At 39.0% G+C, this 13,922-nt stretch overlaps 1 protein-coding gene across 1 annotated transcript in view; it reads right to left on the bottom strand.

Moving 5' to 3' along the window:
• The window catches only part of atf7ip (activating transcription factor 7 interacting protein), a 30,279-nt gene extending 16,788 nt beyond the window's left edge, over window positions 1-13,491 (bottom strand). Inside the window, exon 1 of the mRNA XM_011474379.3 lies at window positions 12,908-13,491. The gene's annotated coding sequence lies outside the window, so the exon portion shown is untranslated. The remainder of the gene's footprint in view (window positions 1-12,907) is intronic.
• Between the last annotated feature and the right edge of the window lie 431 nt (window positions 13,492-13,922).

The raw sequence follows: 13,922 nt of genomic DNA, 5'->3' as shown, positions 1-13,922 counted from the left end.
TATGTCTCTCTCTCACTCACAGGCTCACACACACACTCACACATACTGTCTTTCTGCCTGTGGTAAACCAGCCTACCCAGCTTCATGGGCTGAACCAATGTCCTATGGGGAGGAAGTGGGGGAGGGGCAAACAAACCCTAAAGATAAGAAATTATCTATTAAACTTAATGGTAAAAAAGTTGATTTGCAATAATTTTTATTGAATTCTAAACTTTATAGAATTCTCCCCTTTACCTTAAATGTAAAAGTAATATCTTAAACATGTTTTAAATAAAATTTTATGTTGTAACCAATTTCTTATAAACATCCTTAATCTATGCTTAAAAGTTACCAAGGTAATATAAAATAATGCCTTGAAAAAAGGGTAGCCTTTCCTTCAAAACCAGTTGCTTTTACAAGAGGGGGAAATGGCGCTTTTTAGCTGCGCAGTCTCGTGCTAGCTGCACACGGCACAAAAAAAAAAAAGAGCACAGCTTGGCACAATTACAGACTATCCACCCTGCCGCTCCCACAGCAGGAGGGTTGCTGTTGTCTGGACTGAACCATTCTATTGAAGGGGTGTCATCCTTAAAAAAACAAGGATTATTCATTAAAGGCACAAACAAAAAAAAAATAAACTTGGTATAAATGCTTTGGTTTCATACTTTTATACTTTTTTCTACTTTAAAGAAATTATAGTTGTTTCCTTATTTAATTGTAATAAAACTCATAAATAACTATATATATATATATATATATATATATATATATATATATATATATATATATATATATATATATATATATATATATATATATATATATATATATATATATATATATATATATATATATATATATATATATATATATTCTGTCATGTCTTTAAACAATTAAAACAAATCTATTATACTCCTTTTGTGAAAGTAAACAAAGAGTTACGCTGCATTCTTTGCCCATCCCCCTCTTCTGCTACTGCAGACACTCAAAATGGCCACCAGTGTTGCTGCGCACAGCATGCTGAGGACAGGCAAGGGCAGATCATGTAGCAAACTCCGCCCACTTAAAAGAGCAGGGACATAACAAGTAAGGTCCGCACTTCAGTCCACTTCAAATTCTGGTTTGTGGTTCTGAGAAGTCTGATTATTGTAGAAAAAAGCTAGAATCTCACGATCAAAACTGTTTCTTTAGCCTTATTCCACTCAAAGCCACACTGAGTGGACTGTTTTGGAGATCTCTGGGGTTTCTGAGTAAACAACTTATTCGAACTACGACTTTGTTCTTCTTGTTATCAAATGTTTAAAGTACCCAAACCCTTATGTACATACCAAACATGTTTACGTATCTGAAAGTACCCAAACCCTTATGTACATACCAAACATGTTTACGTATCTGTTTACATTTTTCAGACACAGGGAATGCTTTACTATTACTACTGCTTTTTTGTTCCTAAAACACTGGAGGAATAAAAACAACTAAGTAGTAAACTAATCTTAGACTAAAAACACTGGGTTAAAAAAGTCAATTCATGAAGGCAGATTCTGCATTCCAAAATTACTGCGCAGGGTGCGCAGTCTTCCCTTCCCCCACACTGACTGCTTGCATCTGGATTCACTGAAACTCAAAATGGCCACCTGGTCTGCTGTACACAGCCAGAGCTTTGACTGCAACACTTAGCAAAACAATCTCAACCTTCAGCTGCATAAGAAAACTATCAAATAAAAATGACTATGAACAATCAAAAGCAATACTCGCAAATACCTATAAAATATGTCAAAACTGACTTCAATCTAATTTGATTAGATAGAAAACATCCTTCCACAGATAAGACTCATTTGAGCTGTGGCACATTTATGTTAGCTTGATGTTACCCCTGGAATATATAGTGATCGAGCTGGCGTTTTCTTCTATAGAGGTCATTTCCAAAACATGCCTGAACAGGTTAACCAGCTAGTCTGAACAGCACAGGGCTGAGAGCGTCAGTGCGGCTCAGTTTTCCTGTATGTGAAAAGAGCGGCATTCCATCCACAAGTGTACTCTGACTCATACCAGTGAACAATGACGTATTGTTCAATCCAGAAAATTTAAAACAAAATAAGAAGTTTGAAATTGAGGAGAGCAAATTGAATAAAAATGCAAGAATTTCATTGACTGACTTATTTCAAAATACCTGGTGCCATAATAGTTCTACCTTTGAATCATAATTAAAAAAATCTATAAAATAATTACAACCGATAAGCTTAAATCTAGAAAGACATTTCCAGTTTGCAATTCCCCAAACGAAATAAACTAATACAGACAACACAAACATTACTCCCAATAAATAATATATTCAAAGATTATAGTGCATAGCATTGTACAATAAACTACTGACGAAACACTACAGTCACATTTTGACAATTAGACCAAAAGTGAGGATTTACTGATTGAAAGGCAATCTATCCCAACAGGGGATGTTTTACAGTGAAATGCAGACACTCACTCAAAAGCCCTAACGCATTGCTTTCCAAGTGTAAGTAGCTCAAATTTTGTACGCTCTTTTTGTCTACCCCCCTACCTCCACCCCCTCCTCAAAAACCAAGAAATAGCCAGAGAGACGTAGAAGGAAAAAGGGGAAGAAAAATAGGAGGGGGAAGGGGTGCGCAGACCCAGGAGCTTCCATGTGAATCAATCAAGCACATGCTGCCTTTTCCTTAGCGTTATGGAGCGAAGGGTTTATTGTAGCTATACAGCCACAATATGATATGTACAAAGGCTCAAGACAATACAACTGAGTGCAAAGGAAAATCCTTTTTAACTCAATACAAATTTTAAGAAAAAAAACTTTTAATTAAAGGATCTAGATGTCCTAGTGAGGAAAAGATTTTGAAATAACAAAAATGCACTCAACAACACTCAGCTATCACTAAGATATTTAGAGTCAGGCTGGATGATCAAGCTATAGCTAGCACCACGCAGTCCAAGTCTTCAAACAGAAACAGAGCGTCAATACCCCTCCCCCACAACTGCAATGTGCTTCCCACTTGAGTTTTACTGCCACGGATGGACTAAACCATTTTGCAAAAGGGGGATTTTTAGCACTAAAACTGAAACATGCAAAAAGATCACAACAGAAATAAGAAAGATAATCACAAACCTGACCACAAACAAGAATAAGTAGGTATATTTGGAAAATTTTACCAACCCATTCAAAACAAATAGATTGTTATAATTCAAGTTTTTTTTAATTGGTAAAAGGTCCATCTTTGGCCTTGAAACAGCAAACTACTTTACTTTATAGTCTGTCTAAATTTGAGTGTTTTCTTTATGTACCTGTCACAGTAGACTTTTTTCCTTACTTAACACTTCCCCACCCCCACTTCTACTGTGCCGGCAACGGATGTTTCAGCATAAAATGGCGGCCACAGCTGTTCAGTTTCATACAGATCTTTTAGACAAGCTAACAATGATGATTTATTCTACCTTGACCATGAAAATAAAAAATAAATAAAATACTGAAAAGCAATATTGGTGGGGAAAAAAAGTGCAATTCAATTTATTTCATACTTGTTTAGCCCCACATTGTTTGCAATTCAGCATCCACAGTGATGACAGTGCGCCTTATGAACTGGAGCACCTTATATGGATTAAATCAGGTTGTGCTCTTTGATGCTGGAGCAATTTTGAGGAACACAGCATCCTATTAAAGTGTCAGTTTTGTTGTTTTTTTACTAGTTACAAACAAGTATGGGTGTTATAAAGATGCATGGACTGCGGTGTATTACGTGATATTGTAAAACGTTTGTTTTACAGTTATCAGTCTGTTTTTTTACATGTTGCAAACAAGGTTTTTTGAGTACACTAACAGGATTAACATATTACAGACAAGTTCCAGAGATACTGTGAACGCAGTTGCAGTCTGACTGACGGACTTATCTGTGACTTTTTAGTCTCGCTTCACACGCCTTCTAAATCCGTGCGCCTTCTATATTACAAGTTCAAAAATACGACAATTTTATCAATAGTGTGTCTTATAATCCGGTGTGCCATACATTAGGAAAATTGGTAATGTGAGCAATTATTCGATAATAAAAAATATTTAATTATAGCTTAGCTTTTACTGCTTGCTAAACTTCATCCGTCAAAATGCTGCATCTACTCCGCATTTCAGAAAGTAATTATGTTCCAGTGTTTTCCTCAGTTGTGAGGTCTATCCAGTGTTACAACGTTAAACCACTGTGTTCTTACACAAGATAAGTAATTCTCAGTTTTTAGCATATGGGAGACGCTGGCAAATTCTTTTTTCTTCAATCCTAGTTTTTTACTGATCTGCATTCCAATCAAAAGGTAGAATCCATTCTAAGTTTGGAGGGATGGTGCTTGTAGTGAAAGTCTGGTGAAACTGAAACATAAAAAGCAAAAAAAAATGTTGAGTGAAGGTTATGTGATTGACATCAAAAGATTTTTTTTCCAAAAAAGATTTTCCTTTAGACCACTGGTGCTAAAGCTAAATCTTTAACGGTCCTTTGACTATCGTAACTCTTCGACAGTTTACGCAATTACCATATTTCGCGCAGATTCTAAAGTGGGGTACAATAGTAAAGTGCTTACACAATCCATGTAAATCAGTTGATTCTGTAATGCAACACTTTACATAGTAATGTGTTGCGTATCTGTGTACAGCCGATATACAAAGCTGCTTTCTCCGCATCAGAATCAGCTCATTTACATTGATAGTGTGAAAGGTCGAAGAGTTATGGTATGTCAAGGTGTGTGTTGTGTTAGTGTTGCAACCAACATCTGTTGTTAAAGGATTAACAACTCGAATGGATTTGTTTGTGCTACTACGTAGCTAGCTCCAACACTTGCTAGCTTCAGTCCTTTAAAACAGCCCTCTTACTCTATAGTTGTGGGAGTTCTTCTCTTTTGAAGCGGTTTGCAGGGAACATTCAGCAATTATATGCTCAACCGCTAAGCTTCTAGTTGTAGGCAAAAATAAATAAAATTTGAGAAACATTTTCTGACAGGTTGTCACAGCACTGCTAGCATGCTAAGTTATGCTGCAGGCACACTAAATTTTAATAATATTTTATACTTGCAGATGCATTGATGACGCACTACAATTGTAATGACTCCTAGTTGATCCATTTTTTAAGTTCATTTCCCAACTTTTTTGTGATATCGACTCTTGACATAAGCCATGTTTTCCGATATGTAATCTTCTTTGTTGCCACAATACAAATTGTACACTCTACATATGGCCAATAGAATAGCAGAGATGTAAACAGACAAAAATGTCAAAATCCTGATTTTGCTTATGGGTTTATATAACTACTATGATACCGTAGTGGATTGGTCGTTATTTCACTATTCAAACCCAACTGGCTCTAGTTGTTGGCTTGGTAAGATTGTATTCATTCAGAAATGCAATTACTTGACTGAATACATTCACCCATCTGCCTTAACACATTAACTAAATGACCTTTCCTTATCTTTAAACCTTGTCACAATGCCAGCTTTAACTCATTTGAGAAGGCTTTCCCACAAGGACACCAATGTTGAGCAAGAAAGTTTAGCTCGTTTTTTATCCAATTCATCTCAACAGATTTTTTGTCAGGATAGTTGCCGGACAGTCAAGTCCTTTCACACCAAAAACACTCACCCATATTTTCATAGATTTTTTTTGTGCAGCCAACCCTAACCCTTGGATAGTTCGCACAGGAAGCAGGCACCCCCAAAATTGCTCCCACATTTTTGAAAGCATCTCTTCAATATCTTTCGAATGTCCCCCTTTGAGGGTCCCAGCAGCTACTCGTGTGTCTATTTAACCCTATGATTAGTATTCTCAGTCACACAAACAATCCTTAGGTTAGCAATCTTGCCTCACAGTTAGAAGGCCACCGGTTCAAGCTCCAATGGGGGTCCTGAAAAAGAACTCCAATGGGGGACCTTTCCGCGCATGCGGGGAGAATATGCTGTTTTGAATTGCTGTTTTCTCCGGGGACTCTGGCTTCCTTCCACCGTCCAAAGACATGCTTCATAGGTTAATTGGCTACTCCAAATTTCCTCCAGGTCTGAATGAGAGTGTGTAATTTGTGGCTCTGCGACAGATCGCCGACCTGTACAGGATGTCCCCCGCCTTCACCCATGAGTGGCCGGGATAGGCTCCGGCAGCCCCAGGATCCCGAAAGGGACAAAACGGGTTTAGAAGATGAATGAATGAATGAACAAACAATCATCGAGTCCTGCATTAATCGCCGTTTCTCCTTTCAAAATTTGCTTCCCTGCATGTATCTACAAAACATCCAACACTGCCACTGTCTCTAAACTATACAACATGGCTGCTTTGCTAGAAAAGCCTTATACCATTTTATTTAAGGCAATTCTTATTCTTTGCCTTTTTGTTTTCCACCATTTAGGGGTTACCACAGTATATCATCGACCTCCATCCAAACCTTATCCTCTGCCTTTTTCCTGCTCACATCATCCATTTTTATGTCTTCCTTGACCACATCCATAAACCTCCTCGCATTTTGAAATCAACAGCAAATTTATGTTCCTTTATTTTAGGGCTGCACGATATGAGGAAAACTTGCGATATGCGATATTAGTGATCAATATTGCGATAACGATAAATTTGCGGTAAATAAACAAATAGAAAAATAAACAAAAACATCATTCCCATTTCATTGCAACAGTTTAAAAATTATACTCCAAATGACCCTCATCGACATGGGGGACAAACGTCAGGGTGGCTAACCCTGGTCCTCAAGAGCCTCAACCCTGTCTGTTTTCCAATTCTCCCTAGACTGCTCGATAATGATAACCAAAATCAGGTGTGTTCAGTCAATCAGGAGGTGAAATCACTTGAGTCAGCCAATCAACAGCAAGCTGGTTAAGGTTGAGCTGGAAAACAGGCAGGGTTGAGGCTCTTCAGGACCAGGGTTAACATAATAGGCCTCCATCTGATTGGTCAACAATGGGAAGGATTCCATCTGATTGGTCAAAGCATAAAGGGATTTATTTGATTCGTTAAATGCTTCAAGCTGCTAGAAGATTGTTTTAACACATTTTGGGTTTGCGATTTATTGCGATATTCGCCGTCTTTTGCGATATGCATATTGCAGAGCTGGATATTGCGATAACGATAAATTTGCGGTATATTGTGCAGGCCTACTTTATTTGAAATGAAGCCTAACCCAGCATTTTTTTTAACTTGCCTAATGCAGTTGGATGGGGACAGTAGTCCTGGGGCCTCATTTATAAACGTTGCGTACGCACAAAAGAAGGCGTACGCCACTCTCTACGCAATAGTTGAGATTTATAAAAAGCAAACTTGACGGGAAAATGTGCGGTCCTTCACGCAAGCTCTGACCCAGGCGTACGCACAAAAACGGGTGAAATGAGAAACGGCGACGCCGTCGGCAGATGGAAGAAACACGTGAAAGTGAAAATGACAATACTGCCTCTCATAAATAACATGAAGACTTCACAAAGCAAGTCTTAAAATTAACAGCCTACACGAACACCCGTTGGACCGATAAGCAGTGAAACAAACAAAAACAAAAAAATCAAACGAAAATTACAACAGAAATTCAAATGAACACTTATTTGGAAAAAGAAAAGTGAAATATGTTCTGCAATATTGGCATGTTGTGCAATTTATCCTCATAAATAATATATTTAACAGAGCGAAATAATGTACAAAACTGACATTCCCGTCAATGTGTCCGTCTGGCGGAGCAGATATAGGTGCAATCAGACAGACAGATGGATAGATAGAGAGAGATGCATTAATTGTCCACTAGGGAAAGTTGTTTTCATAGTAAAACATTTCTTCATAAGCTACGGAATTATGGTATTCATGCATATGCCTTTAGTTTGTTTTATTTTTGATGAAACAATGTATGGCGTATGTCTCGACCATTCAGAAAGCAACAAGAAATTACATTTGCGCTGATCAATTTCCCATTTCCACGTCGATTATTACCGACATCTGCAGCTTGTCAGATGTAATTAAATGGATGGAAATAAAATGCCCCATCACAATGCGTAATGACGCACAATGGCTGATCTTGCGCTCTTAGAAGATGTGGCAAATGGAAGAATTCGGAGTGAACGCATCTTTAGACAGCAAGGAGACTTGCTGGCAAACGAGGACGAGTGGCTTATGAGCCGGTTCCGACTTCCTCTGCGGGCTTTTGGGGGTGTGTCACCCGGTGCATCTGGCGCGTCGGTGTCCCCCTGCGCCTCAGTCACCACTCCACTTAAAAGGGATTCCCCAATTATTGCCGCCAGTCTCTCATCAGGAGGGGTCAGCTCCGGTGTCCCCCCCCCCCACGTGTGTGTGTGTGTGTGGGGGGGGGGGGGGGGGGTGTTCAGCGCTAGACATTTTTTTGCCTTGACTTTGATGTCCGACCTTTTCTTTTTTATTTCGGCCACGGTCCGAGGTTGTGAGGCTGCAGCATTTACAGCGTCTGCCGCCGTCTGCCACTCACGTGCCTTTTTGGCATTAGTAATGCCCACACTGTGCCCTCCAAGCAACATTATTCTCCTCTTTTCCACCTCATCAACGATAACTTCTACTTCACATTGAGTGAAGTTACGTTTTTTTGATTTTCTCTCCGTGTTTGGCATGGTTTCGCAATCAATGAATATTCATTTGTGGGCGTTTCACAGACTATTTATGGGCAACTATAGGCGTGTCATGAGGCCGCAAAAGCTGCGCAGCATTTAGAATTGGTTGTGATTTATTAAGAGAAAGATGCGTAGGATGTGCGTGCGCACGGTTTTATAACTCCGAATATTTCTGTGCGTACGCACATCCTATGTTTCATCCGTACGCCACTTCTGACGCAAATCCTACGCAAAGTTTTATAAATGAGGCCCCTGGTCCCACCTGAACCAAATCTAGTCCATCAGATTACCATTAAAAGAAAAGAAAAACACTTTTTTAAAACTCCATAGAACATGTCTCATAGGCTATAAAGTTCAGCGTCAGCACTTAGAAAACACGCTCCTCCATTCTACAATGCCCATTTTAAAATATATTGTTTAATCACAAGTGCTAGAAATGGTTAACAAGCAACTCTGTAGCTGTGCGTTTTTGATTAGTAGATCAATCGTGATTTCCGACAAGAGTCAAAAGCTTTTAGAAGAAACTATGCTGTTATTTCTCTCTAAAAATTCGAGAAGCATAGAAAACTGGTGATTTAATTTAAAAGGAATAGCAAGAAATGTGCTAACAGAAGAAAAACAGGCTTAATGCAGCCATGTTAGCTACACAGATAATAGACTGTGCTATATCAAACACGTACATTATCAATGTGCATTTAGAGTCGCAAAAAGTCTGTTCTTTGGTACAAGAGCACAAAGCTATACACCTAACATGGCATTCGAAAGAAAAAATAGTAAATTATCCACAAATATTATTTAAGACAATGCGACTTTAACTAGAATTTGTGGTTTTATGGCCAGGTGCATTTAAAGTCAAGCAAACCAGTTCCCTCATCCAATTAACAAAAACTTAAAGACCCAGTGCTCTTTGATTATTCAGCTGTTTTTAGCCCAAATAAAAAGCGTGTCTTGTCTTCTAGAACACAGTTTCCGAAAAGCGGCAGTAGGTTGTTAAAAATTCACATTTGAGTTGTGGGCGGGACCTTTGGCGTGTAGTAAGCCCACCCCCATTTCGCCTTAATCAATCTATTCACATTCTCTCTTGCTACCTTACTAGGGTTGGGCGATGTCCCCTAAATTGGCCGTTGACGATGTTTGCTGTCAACCATCGGGATGGACGATGATATCGTCGGGGGGGGGGGCTATTTTTTACATTTTTCGTTCTTATATAATTGCTATTCGTTATATTACTTTATTACTTTATTTATTTTATTTCCCAAATAATGACTCATCCGCGATCATCCAGTATAAACTGAGGGAAGTGACTTTAACAAAAAAAGTAACAAACAAAATAGACGAGAAGTGGTCCGCTCCCGCATTTTACTAGTCAAGTGGACCGGCGGAGCGCGGACTTACAGCTTTGTGTTTGATGGGGGGGGATGATGCTTTGTTACATGAGCGGTATGTGTGGGAGATTTAAGACTGCGATCCGTCCCGCAGCTTTACGGGTACGAGCTACCAAACTCAGAACCGGGTCTAAAAGTGTGTGTCTGAGCACAGCTCGGATCGTCAGCACTCACAGCGGTTTGAGCTTCAAAGCAGAAATGTCGCTCAGTCCTTAGAAAAAATTCAAACAATCACGTGGATTTGTGTTTCGTATCAGCATCAGCCTTTATTTAGTCGTGTCCCGACTAAATAAAGGCTGATGTTATTCCCACATGTTTACGTGCAGCCAAGATGCAGCGTCACCCAAAGCTAATGTTGTTAGCCCGTGTTAGCATACTGCGAATCCTGGCGTCTTTCCGGCTCCATTCAGAAAAAGCACTGACCACACGAATTAAAATTCAAATGATGAGCGAACAGGTGTTTCATAATAACCGTAACATTATTAAAAGCACGTTTAGAAGATCGTCTCGTATATTACCGAGCTGACATGTCAATGTATATAGCCGCTCAGCGCTGTTTAACCTTGTTTTGTATTGAATTGTTACATTCAATAAAGTTTTTGAAAAAAAATAGCCGCTCGGCGGAACTTATATCCTCTTCCGGTTTTTCAAACCCTACTGCGCATGTGCGAATGATTTATTCCGACCGAAAGTGTGACCTTAGTGAACGTTTGTTATATTCTGAAAACATTTTTCTGTGCCATGTACACGGTTGGATTCTAATCCGACCATTGATCCCATCAAGATATTTTGCACATGTCACTGCGGCTTATGGTGTCGACTCGCAACGTGGCGGGGCCGTGGCATCACAATGGACGATGGTATCGTGCATCGGCACAACCCTATACCTTACAGCCCTCGACACCCTGATCTAACATAAGCAGAGCAATAAAAGTGGTGAACAATAGTGGAGCTATCCAGGCGTACAGTTCTGAACCAGATGCCAACGTGGACGAGGAAAAAGAAGACGTCCACGGATCCAAGTAGTTTGCACAGGTTTTTTCCCAATGGATCTTTTTCATCTGCTTCGTCGCTATTTTAGGCTTAATTTTATACGTCCTCAATAATTGGAAAAATGCCAAAAAACATGCTAAAAACACAGGAAACACAATTTTTTCCAGAGTGCCGTTTAAGCAAATGAGTTTGATAGTATACACATAGTGGTCACAGGTTAGCAGCTATAGACAGCTAGTTTAAATTTGATAACATAGCTGTAAAAACAAGACTAGTGGGCCTGACAAACAACTTTTTTGTACCGAATGTGTCAGTTTAGCTGACAAACAAAAATCTCCCTTGTGTGAATATAGACAATTATGTTCACAAATGTAGTAAACTTTTGCACATAGATTGATCACCTGTTGTTTAAGACGCATTAGAACATGTCAAAGATTTTCACAAAAAATTTACAAAACAGCTTTTTAAAAAGTGGGTGGCACCACTTAAAAGAGTACTTCCTCTTTAAAGAAATAAAAAAACCAGAGCACCAGGCTAGGATAATGCACCACATTAAGGCAGATAACTAAAGACGTGGGGGAGGGGAATATAGCCAAGACCAAAGCAGTTTCAGAAAAAGTGATAGAATATCTGGAACTGCTAGCTTTGATTATTTTTCAACAAATGAATGAATAGATTGTGATTTTTCTATCTGAAAATGTGTGTAATTTAACTCAAAGGCTTTTTGCTGCAGGAAAAAAGCTTGACACACATCACTACATTAGAGTTCAAACAGCTACACACTGTTTTTGTAGTTTTGTACAACAACAAAAAACACGTTTCGACCACAGATTGACACTTCTTTTAGGCCACACCCACATTCTAGTGCATTGTGGCGGATGGAAAATTACTGGGTTGTACCATTTTGAACCAAGAGGGGAGCATGGTGTAGATGCAGCTTTTTCCATTGTAGTTTAGCTAGGTTTTGTGTCTTTCCAGGGTAATCCCCCTTTTTTGTTTATTTTTTTAGGTTTTTATGTAAGTTAACTGTTGTGAAGAATGTTCTTTGTCTTTATGCGAACATTCTAAACAATCCTGATGTTTCTTTTGCATTTGGATGAAGTTTTATAAATCTCAACCTTTTCTGTACCTCTACATTTACTGTCACCGCTGCAAAATTGGTGCTCTTTTTAAGACCAATACCACATAGGATGCATACATATTTATGTGCATATTAATATTTATATCTATTTAACGATGTTTATTTACTTTGCAGGATGTTTCAATTCCATTGTCAACGCAGCGGTTGACAACGCAATTATCAGCGGACACATTCAGCATTTTCATTACAACATAAAAAATTCTGAAAACTTGCATTTGAGAAAATAATATTTCTCTACGAAATCATAATTAAAGTTAATCGCCAAACTACTCAATTTATATATATTGTTAAAAATTGTTAGCCAAATTTAGTACATAAAGTCTGCTAATCTATTTTTGGCAATAAACAATTTAACATCAACCATGGCAATTGTAAAAATGATTTAACGATAAATAAATGAGAAAAAAAGTTCTACAAATTTTTTCAAGATAAAATCAAAAATCAAATTTATCATAAAACCTTTTGGAAATGTTCGATTCTAAACCTAATATAATTTTACAGTTAGATTCATTGGGTGAAATCAAAAATGAATATTTCTTTTTTATACGAGTTTCAGGTACTAGCTAGCTAGCAACATTTTCCGATAGTTTTAACCACAACTACATTAATATAAAAATAATTATAATAAAATACAGAAAATCAGACTTAAAAAAAATCAAAACATAAATAGTGCTTATATGCAAGTGTCTGTGAGCCCACTTTTTTTGCAGCTTCAAAAAAAGCAGAAACATCACAGCTAAAAGGTAGGAGGTGTTTTGCTAACAAGCTACATACATGCAGTACCGTTACTCACCTGATGAGCGCTATCCACTGCTCTTCCCGCTTTTTTCACACGGCTCCGTCTCTTCTCTTTGTTATCACCTTTAAAATCTACTGAACCCGTTAGGGATCTGCTGTGACAGTAACTTCTCCTTTTAACATGCAGGCGGGAGAAGGGTAGAGGTTGTGCCACACAGCCTGGATCGCGGTGGTCGCGGTCTCAACCGACCGTCGGATCAACTCGAAAATAGGCTCCTCCTCTTTTCGAGGCAGAGAAATAAAACTGGTGTGACGTCAGCAGTCGTTGCGGCGGGGGTTGGACGATGATAGACCTCAGCCGCTCGCGCCGAGCGTCGCGACCTGAATTTCAGTATTCCTTGGGGTTCTTTTTTCAAAGCCTCTCCACCAGTTGAGGCGCTGAAGTTGATGCCCAGTGCCGCTGAGGTACGTATGGACGGCTCCAGAACTTGAGCGGTCGGTTTGTACGGGTTAGCTGAGGAGGACTCACCCCTGTTGGTGTGTTCAAGCAGCAGCACCTCAGTGTGGAGAAGCTGAGCTGCAGGATGCTAGAGCCTCATTGAGCCAGCAGCGCAGGCACAGACTAGAGTGAGCTCCACATTAGCATGTGGCAGGGAGGGAGGGAGGGAGGGGTGAGCGAGTTCTCCTTCACAGACTAATACCCGGCTGAGGGGGAGGGACTTATTCAGAGGGAGGAGTTACTTGAAGAAGAGCCTAAAAAAAAGGGGGGGGGGGGGGTATATGGACACCCATTTTGTAAAGTTGTCCGAATCCAAAATCCAGGGCTAGAGAAATATCCCAGAAGTCACTGCTGTAAACCAATCTACGTCGATGATCACTAGATTGGCAAATGTAGACCACGATGTTCTGCGTTTGAACGATTTTTCATTTGAAAGAATAAGTGTTTCAATTTTTTTTAAATTAATAATAATTTGTCTTTGTAAAAAGGAATCTGCAACGTTGTATTTACCATTTTTAAAAAAATAGTTAGCATGGTGTTCAAATTGCTTTAAAATCCATTGTCCCACACT

This window comes from Oryzias latipes, chromosome 1 (genome assembly GCF_002234675.1).
Source record: "Oryzias latipes chromosome 1, ASM223467v1".
Taxonomy (NCBI): domain Eukaryota; kingdom Metazoa; phylum Chordata; class Actinopteri; order Beloniformes; family Adrianichthyidae; genus Oryzias; species Oryzias latipes.
This window is presented reverse-complemented; position numbering and strand designations above follow the sequence as displayed.